A 19,938-nucleotide genomic window follows, 5' to 3' on the forward strand; every position below is an offset into this window, starting at 1 on the left:
GCAACTCCTAACCTGTGCTTTTGTTTTCATTACAGGATTTGTCCTTTTTTTAAAGGGGGCCAAATGTCAATGCTGCTAACACCGGATGTTCTTGCTTTGACAACAGATGGAAATGCAGCCATTTTTTCTCTATTGCTTTTAGAGTTAGTTGATGCTGTGAGGGGGAATGAGGATGAGAGTCCAACTAGTCATAACAATAATAACTAAGCCATGGGAATCCTAGGTCATTGGGCCTGAGTTGATAAGAGTTTTGACGGGCTGGAGAGCTGGGGAGAAAGCCCATGCTTCAAGCTAATTCGGGAATGTGATTTATGACTGTTTATTGGAAGAGGGAATTGTGCTTTGTTACACTGTACCCAGGGGAGGGGAATTTAGGTTTTGGTTTCAACTATGTAGTGCCGATACTATGCTTTTCGAATAAAAGATTCTTTAAGGTAAACAATGTCTCAAAGTTCTTTTGAAGTGTTTCATCTGTCAGAACCATGATATCTAAACTGTAAGCAAATCTAATACACATGTTTTCTAGGCAAGACAAGAAACTAATCAAGGAGAGAAGAAACATGGAATTAAGGAGAAACTTCATAACAGTGAGGATAATTAACCAGTGGAAAAGCTTGCTTCAGATGTTCCATCACTGGAGACCTTTAAGAAAAGATTGGACAGCCACCTGCCTGAAATGATATAGGGTCTCCGGCTTCAGCAAGGGGTTGGACTAGAAGACCTCCAAAGACCCTTCCAGCTCTGTTCTGATTGAACAGTCCAGATTAAATTTTATGTTCTTTCCTGTTGAATAAAACAACCTTGTTCTTTCATCTATTCAAATGATTATTGACCCTTGTCTTGAAATTCTTCAAACTTCAAGAAGTTTCTTTTGTAAGTTCAAGAAGAAATTATTCCAATTGCTCTCTGGGACTGACACTTTTATTTCCCTCTTACTTTTTAAATTCTCATCATTTTGGATCCAAAAAAACATGAAAAATTCTAATGACAAATTCATTAACATCAGTTAAGCTTGGTTGAAAATTATTTTCTATAACAATTTCTTCTGGGACCAGAGTCTTCATGACAACACACAGCTGACATTATTGTTTCAAGGTCTTGGTGAATTCTTCAAAAATATATCTGAAAACTATTATAAGTTGATTATCTTGTTATGTTTCTAGTATTGAAAAATGTTTTTCTTTTCCACAAAAATGCTTTTTTTTAAAAAAATAATTTCAAATTCAAATATTCAAAATTGAATATTCCAATATTTTAATCTATTTAAGACTTTCTATAGCCAAAACCTCATCTTGCTTCTTGCTATTTGTTTTAAATCCTTTAAGGTTAAAAAGATACAGCTTTATTTTCTTATATTAATAATAGAAATCACTTACCTAGATCTGTCATTTTAAAAATGATCTGTTTTAAAACAGTTAATAAGCAATTTTTGAAAGTGGTTAGCTAAGGAAGTGTTAAGTCAACTTCCCTTCAGGCTCAGACAGAGATTGGAACAAGAATTGAAAATTTTCTTTTCTACCAATCAAGGGAGCACAATATGGACAATCTCACATCTTCTCTTTCTCCAAAGCAGCACTATCCCACCTCCTTTACATGGCTGATCTGAAGCTGTATGGAAAAACATCATCTGAAATTGAATTGCTGCTGAACACTGTCCATATATATAGCCAAGATATTGCAATGGGGTTTGGCTTGGACAAATGTGCCACACTTACTCTCAAACAAGGAAAAATAGTGGAAACTCAAGGAATCAAGATGCCCAACAAAAATAACATTAAAAGTCTGGATGAGGAAGATTAATACAAATACTTGGGTTTCCTTCAAGCTGACAACATCAAGCACACTGAAGTCAAGAAAAAGATTAGAGGTGAATACATAAAGAGAGTGAAGAGGATCTTAAAACCGAGATTCAATGGAGGAAATACCATGAAGGCAATCAACATCTGGGCAATTCCAGTCATTAGATAAACACCTGGAATAGTGGAATAGTTTTAGCAGAACTAAAAGCAATGGATAGGAAGACCAGAAAAATAATGACAATGAATCATGCCCTTCATCCACACAGTCGGAATTTTAAAAATGATCTGTTTTAAAACAGTTAATAAGCAATTTTTGAAAGTGATTAACAAAGGAAGTGTTAAGTCAACTTCCCTTCAGGCTCAGACAGAGATTGGAACAAGAATCAAAAATTTTCTTTTCTACCAATCAAGGGAGCACAATGTGGACAATCTCACATCTTTTCTTTTTTTTTTATTTAAGAGTTTTACAAAAACAAAATTTTACAATATATCCCCAAATCCCTCCCACCCCAAACCCGCCCACTTCCCCCCCACTTCCCAGAGCTAAATACAGGATTATAGTTACAATAATCATATTCTAAATAAAAATTATGCATAATATACAATTAACCAAGTTCATAATGTGCTTTAACTCCCCTTTAACATAACTACAAACAAAGTACCAATAACAATATCCCACTAAAATCTACTCATAAGCTAAATGGAACTTTTTAGTCCCATATTTGTTCTGAATATAATTTATCCATCTCCTCCAAACTGAAATATATCTTTCCTGTGAATGATCTTTCAAATAAGCAGAAATCTTAGACATTTCTGCAAGATTCGAAACTTTAAACACCCATTCTTCTATAGTGGGCAAACTATCCTTCTTCCAATATTGTCCCACCAGTAACCGTGCTGCTGTTAACATGTTCAACATCAAGTTAGTTTCTTTAACATCAAAATCTACAACAATACCCAATAAAAACAATTGCGGAGAAAACTTTATCTTTCTCTTAAAAATCTTTTGAATGTTCCACCAAATTTTGATCCAAAAAGCTTTTATATTTCTACAAGTCCACCACATGTGAAAATAGGTAGCTTCTAAACTACCACATCTCCAACATTTAGACTGTAAATTAGGATACACGTTGGACAACTTCTTGGGATCCAGATGCCATCTATAAAACATTTTATAAAAATTTTCTCTTAAGTTTTGAGCCTGAGTAAATTTAACATTTCTGACCCAAATTTATTTTATTTATTTATTTAGTTAGTTACATTTATATACCGCCCTTTCCCTGAGGACTCAGGGCGGTTTACAGGGAATTAAAAAATCCACCATACAAAAGTTAAAAACCAAATTAAAAAAATATTAAATTGACCCTGTACACTTAAAACCCCAATTAAAAATTTCTCCTCAGCCTGGGCCCGAGAGCTCAAAGAGCCAGGTCTTCAGGCCCCGGCGGAATGATCAGAGGTCGGGGGCAGTTCTCAGCTCCACCGGCAGCTGGTTCCAGAGGGCAGGCACTCCCACTGAGAAGGCCCTATCCCTGGGTGTCACCCGCCGGCAATCTCTTACCGGCGGAACCCTGAGCAGACCCTCCCTGTGGGAGCGCACTGGGCGAAGGGCGTTTGATGCTGGCAGCAGGTGTTCCCTCAAATAGCCCAAACCCAGGCCATGTAGGGCTTTATAGGTGATAACCAGCACCTTGAATTTCACCCGGAGGGCAACCGGAAGCCAATGCAGCTCGCGGAGTAGAGGTGTTACATGGGAGTATCGGGAGACCCCCATTACAACTTGCGCGGCCGCATTCTGCACCAGTTGAAGCCTCCGAGTGGTCTTCAAGGGCAGCCCCATGTAGAGAGCGTTACAGTAGTCCAAACGGGAGGTCACAAACGCATGAGTAACTGTGCGTAGGGCGTCTCGGTCCAGATAGGGACGCAACTGGCGCACCAGGCGAACCGGTGCAAAAGCCCCCCTGGTCACGGCTCCTATGTGGTCTTCAAAATTGAGCCATGAGTCCAGGAGGATGCCCAGGTTGCGAGCCCTATCAATGGGGGGTAACACCTCACCCCCCATCGTTAGAGGTGGAATAACTTGGTTAACCCAAGATGCCAATATGCACAGCCACTCAGTCTTGGCGGGATTGAGACGAAGCCTGTTTCTCCCCATCCAGACCTGAACCGCCTCCAGGCACCGGGACATCACGGAGAGGGCATCACTGGGTTGGTTCGGGGTGGAAAGAAAAAGTTGGGTATCATCAGCGTACTGGTGATACCCCACCCCAAAACCACGAATGATCTCGCCCAGCGGCTTCATATAGATGTTGAACAGGAGAGGCGAGAGGACCGACCCCTGAGGAACTCCAGAAATGAGAGACCTCGGGGCGGATCTCTGCCCTCCTGTCAACACCGACTGCGAGCGGCCCTGGAGGTAGGAGGAGAACCACCGTAGAACGGTGCCTCCCACTCCCAACCCCCTGAGACGCCGCAGCAGGATACCATGGTCGATGGTATCGAAAGCCGCTGAGAGATCTAATAGGACCAGGACAGAGGAGCAACCCCTGTCCCTAGCCCTCCAGAGATCATTCACCAGCGCGACCAATGCCGTCTCCGTGCTGTGTCCAGGCCTGAAGCCCGATTGGTACGGGTCCAGATAATCAGTTTCCTCCAGGAACAGAGGGAGCTGATGCGCCACCACACTCTCAACAACCTTCGCCAGAAAGCGAAGGTTGGAGACTGGACGATAGTTGTTTAAAGCAGCCGGGTCCAAAGCAGGCTTCTTGAGAAGGGGTCTCACCACCGCCTCCTTCAAGGCGGCAGGGAAGACACCCTCCTTCAAAGAAGCAGTTATTACTGCATGGAACCAGCCTCGTGTTCCCTCCCGAGCCGCATAAGCTAGCCAGGAGGGGCACGGATCCAACAAACAGGTGGTGGTGCTCAGTCTCCCCATGATCCTGTCCACATCATCAGGGGAAACAGGGTCGAACTCAGTCCAGATAACGTGCTCAAGACCGCCTGATTCCTCCACATCAGACTCTGCCCAGTCAGAGTCCAGGCCGGTCCGGATCCGAGCGATTTTGTCCGCCAGATGATGACTAAACTCCTCGGCTCGTCCCTGCAAGGGATCCTCTCTCACCTCCTGGTTAAGGAGGGAGCGAGTCACCCTAAACAGGGCGGCCAGGCGATTATCTGCGGACGCAATAAGGGCGGCAAAGTAGTTAGACTTCGCCGTCCTTATCGCCGCAAGATAAGACCTTATAAAGGTTCTTAACTGCAATCGGTCGGATTCGGATCGGCTGGATCCCCAACCTCTCTCTAGACCTCGTCTCCGACGCTTCATCTCCCGGAGCTCCACAGAGAACCATGGGGCCCAACGGGATCTGCGCTGGGTCAGAGGTCGCATGGGTACAACGCAGTCGAGTGCCCTGGTGGCAGCCGTTTCCCAGGCCTCCACCAGAGCATCGACTGGGCTGTGGGTAAGGGTGATAGGTATAGGCCCAAGCGCCCTCTGGAACCGATCCGGGTCCATTAGGCGCCTGGGGCGGAACCACCTGGTCGGTTCCGCCACCCAGCGGCGGGGGGTGGCATGACGGAAAACCAGCCTCAGGAGGTGATGATCTGACCATGACAGAGGGGTGATGGACGGGGAACCCCCTCCCAGATCATCCAACCACTGTCCAGACAGGAACACTAGGTCAAGAGTATGATCCCGCTCATGAGTCGGGCCCTCAATAACCTGAGTCAGGCCCATGGCTGTCATGGAAGCCATGAACTCCCGAGCTAACTCCGACGACCCTCCCAGTGATGGCAGGTTGAAGTCACCCAGGACTATAAGCCTAGGGAACTCCACCGCCAACCCTGAGAGGGCATCGAGCAGCTCAGGCAGGGCTGTTGCCACACAGCTGGGTGCCAGGTATGTAAGCAACAAGCCCAACTGAACCTGAGGACCACATCACAAGAGGAGGGATTCACTCCCGGCCATCTGGACAATGGTGGCCTCCCGAGGACACAAAGTCTCCCGAATAACCACTGCCACCCCACCACCCCTGCCCTGAGCCCGTGGCTGGTGCAGCACCCGGAAACCTGGCGGGCATAACTCGGTGAGAGGCATCCCTCCCTCCGAGCCCAGCCAAGTTTCCGTGATCCACGCTAGATCCGCACATTCCTCCTCGATCAGGTCACGGATGAGGGGAGCTTTGTTAACTACGGATCTAGCGTTAAAATAGACCAACCTGAGCTCAGGGGCCTGATCACCCTCATCCCCGGGTAAGAGGGTGCTAACCGGAGGGTTGGAGCGTGCCACCGCTCGGAGATAGCCGGGGCGCGATCCCAGATGTTGATATGGCCCTCCGCGCAAACACCTGCTGCCATACCCTATCGCCGTGGGGATTCGATGCCCCACCCCCACATTCCCAGCACCAGCAGCCACCTCCCCCGACCCGGTCCTGTCAGGACCTCTAACAGGTCCAGACTGAGTGCCGGTTACAGGTTCCCTCCCTACCCCCCCTCCCTCCCCCTCCCTAACCTCTTAAAATAACCGGCTAAGAATCTTATCAGGGGCCTCTTGGCACGTCTTAACTCAAGGCCCCTATCTTAGCCCAACCACCTCTCGGGGTCCCAAAGCTTGGGCCCGTCATTAAGGGGAGTATGGAAACAGGCGACAGGGCACGCCCATGAGGCAGGAACTGCCCTAAGGGCATACAAGTCCGCTTCGGAATAACGATAGACCATATTGCGCTCGAATAGTCTCTTAGGGCCGATGTTGTAAATATGTCCAGAGGAACGCTCGTTATCTCCCAGGTGTCCAACGAAATTGGTTCCTGTATATTTTGTGCCCACTTTATCATGCAGTCTTTAACCAATTCCGTTTCCAAATCCAATTCAATTAAAGCATTATATATCCTCTTTATATGTGAACAATTTGAATCTCTAATTTGTTTTACTAAATTTTGATCTGTAATTGTGATGCCAACCTTTTGATCTGACTTCCACCTAGCTTTCAATTGGGTATATTGAAACCAAGAGTAACTTATGTTTTCTTGTCTTAACTCCTCTAAAGATTTAAGTTGCCAATCATTCCCTTCCAATCTAAGTAATTCCTTATAAGAAACCATATCCATACTCACTCCCATACATACGCCCTCTATCGCGTGTCCAGGAATTCCCCAAATCGGTATTTTATAATTTAACTTATAATAATACTTTTTCCAGACACGCAATAAAGCACTTCTAAGAATATGGGATTTAAAAGCCCTGTCCACCTTCTTATCATAAAGCAAATATGCATGCCATCCATATACCAAATCCCATCCCTCAATGTGAAGTATTCTCTTGTGAGTTAAATTAAGCCAATCACTAACCCACGTCAAGGCAACCGCATCTTAATACAATTTCAAATTCGGCGCCTTGAGTCCCCCTCTTTCCCTGGCATCTTGTAAAATCTTAAATTTAACTCTTGTTTATTTCCCCGCCCAAATAAATTTGTTAATACCCTTCTGCCATTGATCAAGGTTGGCATCCTTTTTCAATATAGGTATCATTTGAAACAAAAAGAGAAACTTTGGTAGAACATTCATTTTAACAACTGCAATTCTTCCCAGTAATGATAATTGTAATTTTTTCCAATTATTTAAGTCCCTTTGTACCTTCAACCATAGTGTTTCACAATTATTCTTATACAATTTTACATTTGAGGCTGCAATATATACTCCTAAATATTTAACCTTCTTCACTATTTCAAAACCTGTTAATTTAGATAACATATCCCTTTCACTCATAGATAAGTTCTTAGATAATATCTTAGTCTTATTACTATTCACCTTAAACCCAGAAATCTTACCATACTGAGTTATAATTTCCATCAAATCTATAACCGACTGTAACGGTTGGGATACTGTCACAACCAAAGTCATCTGCAAAAGCTCTCAGTCTATAATCATTCTGTTTTATTTTAATTCCCTTTATCATAGAGGACTCTCAAATTTTGATTAATAAAATCTCTAATATTAAAACAAACAATAATGGTGATAGGGGGCAACCCTGTCTTGTACCTTTTTCAATTTTAAAGGTCTCTGTTAATCCCCCATTAACTATAATTTGTGCAGTTTGTTGTTGATATATAACTTTAATAAGCATGTAGAAAACCTTCTCCAAAATTCATCTCCTCAACAACTCTTAATAAAAATTGCCAATTCAATTGGTCAAAGGCTTTCTCTGCATCCAAAAATATCAATGCTGCGGGGACTTGCTTGTTCTTATGCAAGTATTCAAGCAAGTGAACAATTTGTCTTTCGTTATATTTCATATACCTCCCAGATATAAATCCCGATTGATCACTATGAATCATTTGTTTCAAAACTTGCATTAATCTATTAGCCAATACTTTAGCAAAAATCTTATAATCTGTATTTAAAAGCGATATAGGTCTATAATTTTTAGGTTTAGTAAGGTCTTGATCCTCCTTTGGAATCAATGATACAAAAGCTGTCCTCCATGATGGAGGAACTACACCTCCAGTCTGAATTTCATTAAACAAAATCTTTAAGGGTTTAATCATTTCAGGCAACAACTTTTTATAGTAAATTGCTGTTAATCCATCTGTTCCCAGAGCCTTGCCCAATTTCAACTGTTTAATAACTAAAGAAATTTCATCTAATGTAATTGGGCAGTTCATCTCAAGTTGTTGTTCATTTGAAAGTCTTGGAAAATGAGCTCCCTGTAAATACTTGTCTATATCTAAAGCTTGTATATTTTCTTTAGAATATAATTTTGAGTAAAAATCTAAAAAACTCCTCTTAATCAAATTTTGTTGGTAGACTTCTTTTCCTTTATATTCTATTTTATCTATAGTACGTGATTTCTGTTTTTTCCTTAATTGATAAGCCAACCATCTACCAGGCTTATTAGCATTACAAAAAGTATTGTGTTTGGCATAGCGCAAATTAGTTTGGCATAGCGTAAATCTCACATCTTTTCCAAAGCAGGAGAAAGAAGTCAATATAGCTTCTTATTCTTAGCTGCAATCATTGCTCCATTTTTCATGAAGCAGTCTTCAGTCTACCATGTGCCTGAGGAAATCTTTTTTTTCATGACATCTATCAGCTTGATACAAAAATGGGCATGATAAAAAACCAAAAAGGCAGGGACCTAACAGAGGCAGAAGAAATTAAGAAGAGGTGGCAAAATTACACAGAATAACTATACAAAAATGAGATTAACGTCCCTGATAATCACAATGAGGTGGTCACTGACCTCGAGCCAGACATCCTAGAATGTGAAGTGAAGTGGGCCTTAGAAAAGCTGAGCAACAAAAAAAGCTAGTGGAGGTGACAGTATTCCAGCTGAGCTATTCAAAATCTTAAAAGACGATGCAGTAAAAGTGCTACACTCAATTTGCCAGCAAATTTGGAAAACTCAACAGTGGCCATAGGATTGGAAAAGATCAGTTTACATTCCAATTCCAAAGAAAGGCAGTGCCAAAAAATTTTCAAACTATTGCACCATTGCACTCATTTCTCATGCTAGTAAAGTTATGCTTAAAATCCTACAAGCTAGACTCCAGCAGTATGTGGATCGAGAACTATCAGAAGTACAGGCAGGATATCAAAGAGGTAGAGGAACAAGAGATCAAATTGCCAACATACGCTGGATCATGGAGAAAGCTAGAGAGTTCCAGAAAAACATCTACTTCTGCTTCATTGACTATGCTAAAGCCTTTGATTGTGTGGATCATAACAAACTGTGGCAAGTTCTTAAAGAGATGGGCATACCAGAACATCTTATTTGTCTCTTGAGAAACCTATATGTGGGCCAAGAAGCAACAGTGAGAACTGGACACGGAACCACTGATTGGTTCAAAATTGGGAAAGGCGTCCGGCAAGGCTGTATATTGTCACCTTGCCTATTTAACTTATATGCAGAGCACATCATGAGAAAGGCAGGGCTAGATGAATCAAAAGTTGGAATTAAGATTGCCGGAAGAAATATCAACAACCTAATATATGCAGATGATACCACTCTAATGGCAGAAAGTGAAGAAGAACTAAAGAACCTCTTGCTGCAGGTGAAGAAGGAGAGTGCAAAACTTGGGTTGAAACTTAACATTAAGAAAACCAAGATCATGGCATCCAGCCCTCTCAATTCCTGGCAAATAGATGGGGAAGAAATGGAGGTAGTGAAAGATTTTATTTTCCTGGGCTCCAAGATCACTGCAGATGGGGACTGTAGCCAAGAAATTAAAAGACGCTTGTTCCTGGGGAGAAAAGCTATGGCAAATCTAGACAGCACACTAAAAAGCAGAGACATCACCCTGTCAACAAAAGTGCGTATAGTCAAGGCTATGGTCTTCCCAGTTGCAATGTATGGCAGTGAAAGGTGGACCATAAAAAAGGCTGAGCGCCAAAGAATTGAGGCCTTTGAACTCTGGTGCTGGAGAACACTCCTGCGAGTCCCTTGGACTGCAAGGCAATCAAACCGGTCACTCCTAGAGGAGATCAACCCTGACTACTCTTTAGAAGGCCAGATCCTGAAGCTAAAACTCAAATACTTTGGCCACCTAATGAGAAGGAAGGACTCACTGGAGAAGAGCCTAATGCTGGCAAAGATTGAGGGCAATAGAAGATGGGGATGACAGAGAATGAGGTGGCTGGATGGAGTCACTGAAGCAGTAGGTGTGAGCTTAAATGGACTCCAGAAGATGGTAGAGGACAGGAAGGCCTGGAGGAACGTTGTCCATAGGTCCGCGATGGGTCGGACATGACTTCGCAGCTAACAACAACATCAGTTTGAACAGCTGTCTTATTCTAGACAACTATTTGGCTTAATCATTTGGTCCAAACCTTCCATAAGGCCTATTGAATTCAATTGTTTTTTTAGTTGGTATACATATACATATGTCTACATATACATACACATGCAGAAACATTTGTAGTGGCAGTTTGGTGTAGTGGTTAAAGCACCAGGCTAGAAACTGGAGGATATGAGTTCTACTTCTGCCTTAGACACAAAGCCAGTTGAGTGACAATAATAATAATAATAATAATAATAATAATAATAATAATAATAATAATGATGATGATGATGATGATGATGATGATGATAATGATAATGATAATGATAATGATAATGATAATGATAATGATAATGATAATGATAATGATAATGATAATGATAATGATAATGATAATGATAATAACGTTGAAGGTCATCTAGTCCAACCTTCTGTTCAGGCAGGAACCCTATACCATTTCAGACAAATGGCTGTCCAGTCTCTTCTTAAAAATTCCACTGTTGGAGCATTCACCACTTCTGGAGGCAGGTTGTTCCACTGCTTAATTGTTCTAACTGTCATGAAGTTTTTCCTTAGTTCTAGGCTGCTTCGCTCCTTGATTAGTTTCCATCCATTGCTTCTTGTCCTGCCTTCAGGTGCTTTGGAGGATAGCTTGACTCCCTCTTCTTTCTGGCAGCTCCTGGAATACTGCTATCATGTCCCCTCTCGTTATTCTCTTCATTAAATTAGACATACCCAATTCCAGCAACCGTTTCTTGTATCTTTTAGCCTCCAGTCCCCTGATCATCTTTGTTGCTCTTCTCTGTACTCTTTCTAGAGTGTCAACATCTTTTTTACATCGTAGGCCAGTTATTTTCTCTTAGCTTTAGATAGTAGGCAATGGTAAACTACTTCTGAAAAATATTGCCAAGAAAACTGCAGGGACTAGTCCAGGAATCAGCAGGAATTGAAGACCACCAGGAGAGAGAGAAAAAGAGGGAGGGAGGGGGGAAGAGGGGAGAGATAGAGTGTGTGTGTCAGCTACTATGACTAATTCAAAAGGTGGAGGGGGAAGAATTATAGACTATGACCTATAGTTCAGAATAACAGCAACACTCCCTCTTTCCCTCACTTCACAGGTACAGTATGAAGGACCAACAAAAGCTTCTCTCTAGCAAAGTCATCCATGCAAGTACTAATCACTAAGATTTACTGGTCAGACAAGTACTTTGTAATCCTTTTGGCAAACAATGTAGCACACATGTAATATGTTCCTAAGGTTATGTCAGGGCCCACTTCAAAACCTCATCCTAAGAAAGCAGAACTTGTGGAAGCAGTTTCTTCCAAAAGGAACTTTTATTAGGAGAAGCTGATAGGAGGCATGATAGACAGGATCTGAGAGTTTCCCACTCAGATCAATAGGTTAAAAGTGTCCCAAGCAAACCCCACCCAAATTTCATCTGGTCAGTTCACATGTGTCAATCCCAAGGTGTTAAGTCCATTGTGGGAAAGAGCTGATAATGCCACACCTTCTCAGGGTTGCAGCGATGTTATATCAGTTTTCACAGCTTCCCTTCCACATGCAGAGATAAACCAGTGCCAGAGGCACATTCCTTTGTTCTCCCTCCCCACTTTCTAGCTGACATCAAGGGGAGAGATAGTTCACAGGAAGTATGCAGAAACAGCAAAGTGTTACAGTGTAGCAATAGAAGGAAAACAGAGCAATAACGCCAGCGCTTCCCCCCTCCCCTCCAGGAGCATGGTAGAACCCAGATATATAGAGAGAGTAGAGTTTGAGTTAAGGATAGAAAAGACCCCCCTTAGAATATGGGTTCTGACAGGTTATGTAAGAAGGCCAATGGTTTTGTATAAATTGTAATTTCTGGATGGCCTTCAAAGGCAGCAACATGTAAAGATCATTAACATAGCCCAAATGCTTAAAAATAAGGGCATTATAAGGTCCTTGCAGATTAGGTAGGACCAAAACTTGCACATCATCTGAAACAAAGCAAAATTGATTCATCCCAATTCTTTAGCTGTCCACCCAGTAGTAGTTCTGAATCCAGAAGGGCCTCCAAGTCACAAACCTACTTCTTCAGGGATAGTGCCCCTTCTCAAGAACAACACTGGTGGTTATTAAGAAGAGATTGGTTAATGATTTGTCTGAAAAAGTTTAGGGTTTCCTTCTTGAGCAAGTGGTTAGGTTAGAAGACTTCCAAAGTCACTTCCAACTCTGTTATTCTGTTAACTCAATCAATCTTATTTGGATTCAGCCCCAGCTTATTTCATCCTATCCAGATGGCAATATTTTTTAGGCATTGGAAGAGACTTTCAGAGCATGATCAGTATGGCCCAGGATAGATGTCACCAGTGTGCTGATAATACCATATCCTGAAGTGATGGAGACTCTCCCAGCAGCTCTGAGTAATGTTAGACAACAGGAATGAAAGGATGAGATTTTCAGCACATTGCAAATAAAAAGAAAAAACAGGGTCAACCTCATTTCTCCATAACATGATAAGGAAGAAATTTTAAGAAATAGATTCAGTGACCTCTTCAACATCCCGGAGACTAAGTCCAGAAGCTCAAGCAAAAGCCCCCCAGGTAGCATTGCAGTCAGTATATCTGATAGATCTCCATCTTATCTCACTTTAACATGCACAATTCACAACCTCAAAACTAATGTACCTAATCACTGGCAAGCCATTTCAGAAAATAAATATCACCTTTTTTTTTCCTGCTTTGGCATTAATGCAGTTGACAAATCCAAAGCTCAGGAGGGCAGATTTCTGGCTGTGTCAGTAATACACACCAAGTCTATCCATTTTTTTTTACCACCAAGTCATAGATTAACAGTTCTTCTTAAAGGTTGCTTTAAGTGTGACTACTAATATGAAGCCTGTCCTGTTTCCCAATGAACAGAGGACTCAAATAGATAGAGATGCAACACTGAAGGAAAGCAGTAAGAAATGTGAGGGCCAATACATTCACATAATTTTGTCTTACCCATCTATAGTTCTGTTTTTTTAATCATATGTTATTATAGAAAGCAATATAATAGCTAAAATGTGACATTGAACTTTATCATTAATAAATTAATGTAACATTAATGTAATTTATTATGGAGAACTTTAACTCTATGGGCCTGGGCTATGGCAAAGAGAATAGCAATAGCAATTCTTCATAGTGCTTTACAGCCCTCTCTAAGTGGTTAACAGAGTCAGCTTATTGCCCCCAACAATCTGAGTCCTCATTTTACTGACCTCAGAAGGGGGGAAGGCTGAGTTAACCTTGAGCCAGTCAGAATCGAACTCCTGGCAGTCAGCAGAATTAGCCTGCAATACTGCATTTAACCACTGTGCCACCACGGCTTTTCTTATCACTGATAATTTTAGTTTAACATGCTTACCCCCCTGGTGTTAATGAATGGATTTACTGTTATCTATTTTAAATGAAATAATAAAATCATTCTGAAAAGGGCCAGATTTACCAACACAAGAGAATATTTTTAGGTCAGAATTGAACTGAGGTCCTTAGTGATGTCTGAGCTTGATTGTTTTCTTGAGGATGTTTTATTACCAAACTAGGCAACATCATCATAATGTTACTTAGTTTGGTAATGAAGCATGTGCAAGAAAACAACCAAACTCAGACAGCACCAAGGAACTCATGGGCCAGATATGGTTAGAGGCTGGTAGATGAAAAACTTCACTAAGTTTATTCCCATGGGAGAAGCAGTCAGGCAGCCCTTCAGAATGCTGAGAACTGCTCCCTCTCCTATTAACAGTACATATGACCCCAAGTGGAGCTGTTGAAAAAGGGGTTTAAAGAAATCTAGAAGCCATGTTCAGCATGCTTTCCATATTTTGTTTGAATGTGGATCAAAATCCATAAAGGAATATTTCGTCTCATTCTGGACTGCAAGTCTGCACTCCTCTCCCAGGTTCCTGATAGCATTGCCAACCACTGAATCTGTTCATTGTTGCTTACAGTTTCACTACATAGTATCATATGTACATCTCTGTAAGGAAGGATCATTATTAAGTTTTATAACTTCTGCCATAAATGAAGTCTTGTCATCTATGCATTCAATTTAAATATCTCATAGTTTTATTTCTGAACAGTGGAAGTTAATAATAAATATCATCTTTGTTTCATAATTTTTTACAGAGTTGATTTAAATACTCTTGACAATTCCAATCCATTCCCCCTAACTGAGCTGACAAGCATGACAAGTATTTCTGCATACAAGTTCTCAATTATGCATAATCCAATGTTTTCTAAGGTTTTAATTGAATCACTAGTCTCAAACTTGTTATTTTTAATTTACAACATTTCATTTCTGACACTGGCCCCTCTATGTCATAAATTATGTAGAAAAGAGCCTTAGTTGTGTTGGTGATTAAAAAAAACTAATTAGGCATAATTAAAAAAAGAAAGGAAAAGAAAACAGAGATCTCTTAAATATGTGTAATGTTCCTCTGTAGGAGAGTTTATATTAGTCAAACTACTTGCCTATACTGCCCTCTCCCCAAACAAATCTCTTTAAGAGATTATGTTCAGTTCAGTACAATTTGATTGATTTTGACACAAATGAAAGAAAATGTAAGGTTATATATATATATATATATCAGAAATTGTATTACATGGCCTGTTGATGTGAATTTTTCCACATCTCATTGAAAGTAATTTTGTTAAGTGGGCAAGAAAATGGATGCGGAGTATACTGAATATAATCGAAGATTTTCCTTAGCACTAGCAGTTAAATTCAAACAGGATGATGTTTGTGTGTGTCTATACATGCATGTACATACACACACATATACATACATACACATACACACATAGCTATATACATTTATTCAAGAGAGATATGTATAGTGGAATTAACTTTTTTGGACTCTCACTAATATCGTTTCTAAGGTAAAAACAAACAGCTTAGAAGAAAATACAGTCCATGATGGAAACAATTGTGGAAGCAGTAAAAATCCATGACAAGATTAAAATACAACAGTTGGTTTCCTTAACTGAATTCATGATGTTTCAAGAGCATATATCACCAGCTGCATGACAGATTAAATCAAGCTGCTTAAAGCATACTAAATCAAAATAACACTTTTCTTCCCTTGTTGAAACCAGCTTTTGAAGAAACCAGGGAAATGAAAAGGGAAGATGTAAAAGCAAATAAAAAACCGAATTCTGATTCTTTTCCTTGCATGCAAAACAATAATCTTTGATTTGAGTTGCACACCAGTATCAACAGTGCTTTTTTTGTAAAAGAAAAAGGTGCTGGAACTCACACATGTCATACAACCTGCCTTGCCTACCCTACAAGATTCCATCCAAAAAAGGTGCCGGAACTCCATTCTGAGCGTTCTATGAGAAAAAAAGCCCTGAGTATCAATATTCTGGTTTGAACCTACTAAAATATAGCAAATGTACTGCTTGCTTAGCATTTACTTTGACTTTGACTTCAATGTGCATCTAATTTCATAAAATAAACTGAACTTATTAATTCAAACAGAGATTAGTGTATATCCCAAGAAGTTTGCTCAAAGATGTCATGTTAGCAGTTTTAATAGAAAGAAATTTCAATATGGATGAGAAATTTCAGGTTAGAAGCAGGCTTCAAAGGCCTGTTTAAATGGGAGGGATAATCTGCATAATTTAAGACTTTCTGTTGTGGTGAGGTTTGTATAACTTATAATAACAAAATACCTAGTTTTCCATGACAAATAATCACATATGTTTTGGAGGCAATAGAAAGAAAGCGTTCTCATGCTATACTTTCTAAACAATGCTTCTTATTGTCTAAAGCAGGGATGTCAAACTGCTGGCCCACGGTCCAGATGCATCATGGCAAAACCATGCCCACCCATTGCCATCAATGGAAAAAAAGTTGCAATACATTGTGATATGTCACATGACATTGCGAGTTTGACACCCCTGGTCTAAAGGTTTCACTGTCAGGATATGATGGTGAAATAGAAACGTTGAAAGAGACAAAGATAACAATGGATGAAAACAAACATGTATAGAATTGGTTATTTTCATAATTATCTTTTGGGTTTATGTTGTAATATAGAAGAATGCTCTTTATAAACAAGGGTTTTAGTAGAGTTTCTTCTTTATATAATTAGGGAGATTTTCAAGGGTTGAGGGCTCAGACGTTTTCAGGGTATTCTGAAAAAAAGGCCTACCATTCTTTCTTGATTTATTTTGTCCTTTTAATAAATTTCATCATTTTTTTAAACTAGTTACTTTAAATCAGAGTAGAAGTTTCTTCATTGTCTTGCTCTGGTTTCCCCTCCTTAGTGCCCCTTCCAGGTATCTGGTCTCCTGGACCTTACAAATGAGATGTGGTGGGAGATAAATAGTTTGTACTGCTCTTTAGGCAGCTAACTATATGTTAGTATTGCCCAGCCAACCCTTAGTAGAGTCAGGTTTAGTTATTACTGAACAGGAAATTCAGGATTGAAAACTGGACTGGGAAGTTAAGAAAGCATATTGGAAGAAGGCAATGGCAAAGCATCTCTGTTGTGTTCCTAAGGAAACTACATGGACATAATTAGATAGTCACCAAGGTTAGAACAATATTCAATAAGGAAAAAGGGCAATATTTTTGGTACCAAGAATATTTAAACCACTATAAAAAGTATGTACAAAGGGATTAGTAATGATATACTGGAATCATTTTATTCAGTCCCCTAAATCAGGGCTTTTCAACCTGTGGTATGCATACCACCAGTGGTACGGAAGAACCTGGCAGGTGGTACATGTAGCAGGGCAGACAGGGATGAGTTGAAGTGGCGGCAGTGCCACAGAAGCCCAAGGAAGAGACAGCTGGAGCTGCAGGGCTGTTGGCGCTCTGCAGAGGTGTCAGGATCAGCGCTGGGCTCCAGCTGATGTGTGGTTCTGGGAGAGGATAGGACAGCAGGGTGCTCCATGAGAGGGGTTGGGTGGGGCCTGTGCATGGGGTGGAGAAGCAACATGGTGGTAGATCAGTTGCTTCCCTCCCCCTGCCAGACACCTGCTGAAGCGACATAGGGTAGGTTGCCATCCCCGCACCTGCCCAGATGCCCCCACCTCCCCCAAGTGTTTTTTTTACTAACCTGCTTTCAGCTGCATTGCATTTCTCCATTCGCTTCTCAGCCTTCACCATGTGTTGTGGGACAAAAAAAAGTTCCACAAGGGCAGTGAAGTGGATGGTTGGGCCATTGGCAAAAGTCCAACACGTTTGAGCAGAAAGCAGCCTCAGAACAAGAGGGGCAGGTAAGGAAAGAAATCCTTGCTCCCCCCAGAAACTGCCTTTCTTTCCTTACTTGACTCCCATGCCGCTTGTCTTTCACGATTTCCCCCCACCATGTGCAAGGAAACAAAGGAAGGTTGTTTTGGGTAAAAAGGTCAATCAATCAATTCCAACTTCTCGTGAAAAATCATGAAAGGGCTGGGAGTCAGGTAAGGAAAGAAAGGCAGTTTCTGGGGGGAGCAAGGATTTCTTTCCTTACCTGCTCCACTTGTTTTGAGGCTGCTTTCTGCTCAGACGCATTACTCTTTTTGCCAATGGCCCAACCACCCACTTCAAAGGCCTCCCTCCCTGAGTCTCTGAGCTCCACCTGCTGCTTTGGTGGCTCTGTAGGCAGAGCTGCAAAGTTCTCTTCTCTGACAGAGAAGCTCTGCCTACGGAGCCACCAAAGCAGCAGGTGCCAGAGCCAGGCTGGGGAGGGTCTAAATTTGGTCTCCTGGGGCTGTCCCAGAAATGGCAAGGGACTGGCCCCCACTTCCCCAGCCCTGGCCCACCCCAACCCGGCTAGGTGCCCTCCCAGTGCACGAACAGGAAACAGTAAGCACTCACCCTGCCCCACCCCACCCCTCCCAGCCTCGCCCATCACACCCGGCCATTCCCCGCTTTGCCAGGCCTCTCCTCGTCCAGTTCTGCTGCACCATGTCTTTCCTCCCTTTATAAAGAGGTGAATATAAAACAATTTCTTCCAAACCCAGACAGAGAGCATGAAAATTGCTTCCCTTTCTGCAATCAGGGCAATTTAACTGGAGTGCAATTAGCACTATTAAATGTGGATTCTGCATAAACAAATCTGACTATGAGGCGAAAGTGGGTTGAGAACCTCATATAAACTGAACTGATTTTTTAAAAATTATGCATCCGGGTTCTTTACAATTGATCCATGATGGGATTTTTTTGTCTCAGAATATATTTACACCGTAAATAACACGGTGGCTAAATCAACATGCAACTCTCTTTTTTCCCCTCCCTTCCCACAAATCTCAATATGAATACTAATAAAGAAGAATGGATCAATTAAAGACATCGGCCCTGCTCCCTTTCAGCAAATTTGGTTTTTCCAGATTCCCCCTTTCCCTGCGCCTTCCGATCTGCAGCACCTCTGAAAGTTGTAATCTTCAGGAGGTAGGTAAAGGTAAAGGTTCTCCCACACATGCGTGCTAGTCGTTTCCAACTCTAGGGACCGGTGCTCATCTCCGTTTCAAAGCCGAAGAGCCAGCGCTTGTCCAAGGATGTTTCCGTGGTCATGTGGCCAGCATGATTAGATGCCAAAGTCGCACAGAACGCTGTTACCTTCCCACCGTAGTGGTCCCTATTTTTCTACTTGCATTTTTAAATGCTTTCGAACTGCTAGGTTGGCAGAAGCTGGGACGAGTAACAGGTGCTCACTTTGTTATGCGGCATTTGGGATTCAACCCGCCAAACTGCCGACCTTCTGATCGACAAGCTCAGCGTCCTAACCCACTGAGCCACCCGTCCCTACAAATTATATAAAAGGTAAAGGTTCCCCCACACATGTGTGCTAGTCATTTCCAACTCTAGGGGCCAGTGCTCATCTCCGTTTCAAAGCCAAAGAGCCAGCGTTTGTCCGAGGACATCTCCATGGTCATGTGGCCAGCATGACTAGACGCCAAAGGCACAACGAACACTGTTACCTTCCCACCATAGTGGTCCCTATTTTTCTACTTTCATTTTTACGTGCTTTCGAACTGCTAGGTTGGCAGAAGCTGGGACGAGTAACAGGTGCTCACTCTGTTATGCGACACTCAGGATTTGACCCGCCAAACTACTGACCTTCTGATCGACAAGCTCAGCATTCTAACCCACTGAGCCACTGCATCCCTCAGGAGGTAGAAATGTGAAACAATTGGTTCGTTAGAGATGATTGAGCTGGGGGAGGAGAGGAATAAAACGGATTCATATTCAAGAGCCTTCGGATGAAACGGCTCTTTTCGCACAAACGGGGTAAAATCAATCTATTGAAGAGCAGTTGTTAACATGCCCGAGAACCCGAAGATGAAAGAGATCGGGATGGGATAAGGTGTGCTCGTGCCAACCTTTCTGAAAGGAGCAAGCCATCTTCA

This window comes from Vipera ursinii (assembly GCF_947247035.1).
Source record: "Vipera ursinii genome assembly, chromosome: 4".
Classification (NCBI taxonomy): domain Eukaryota; kingdom Metazoa; phylum Chordata; class Lepidosauria; order Squamata; family Viperidae; genus Vipera; species Vipera ursinii.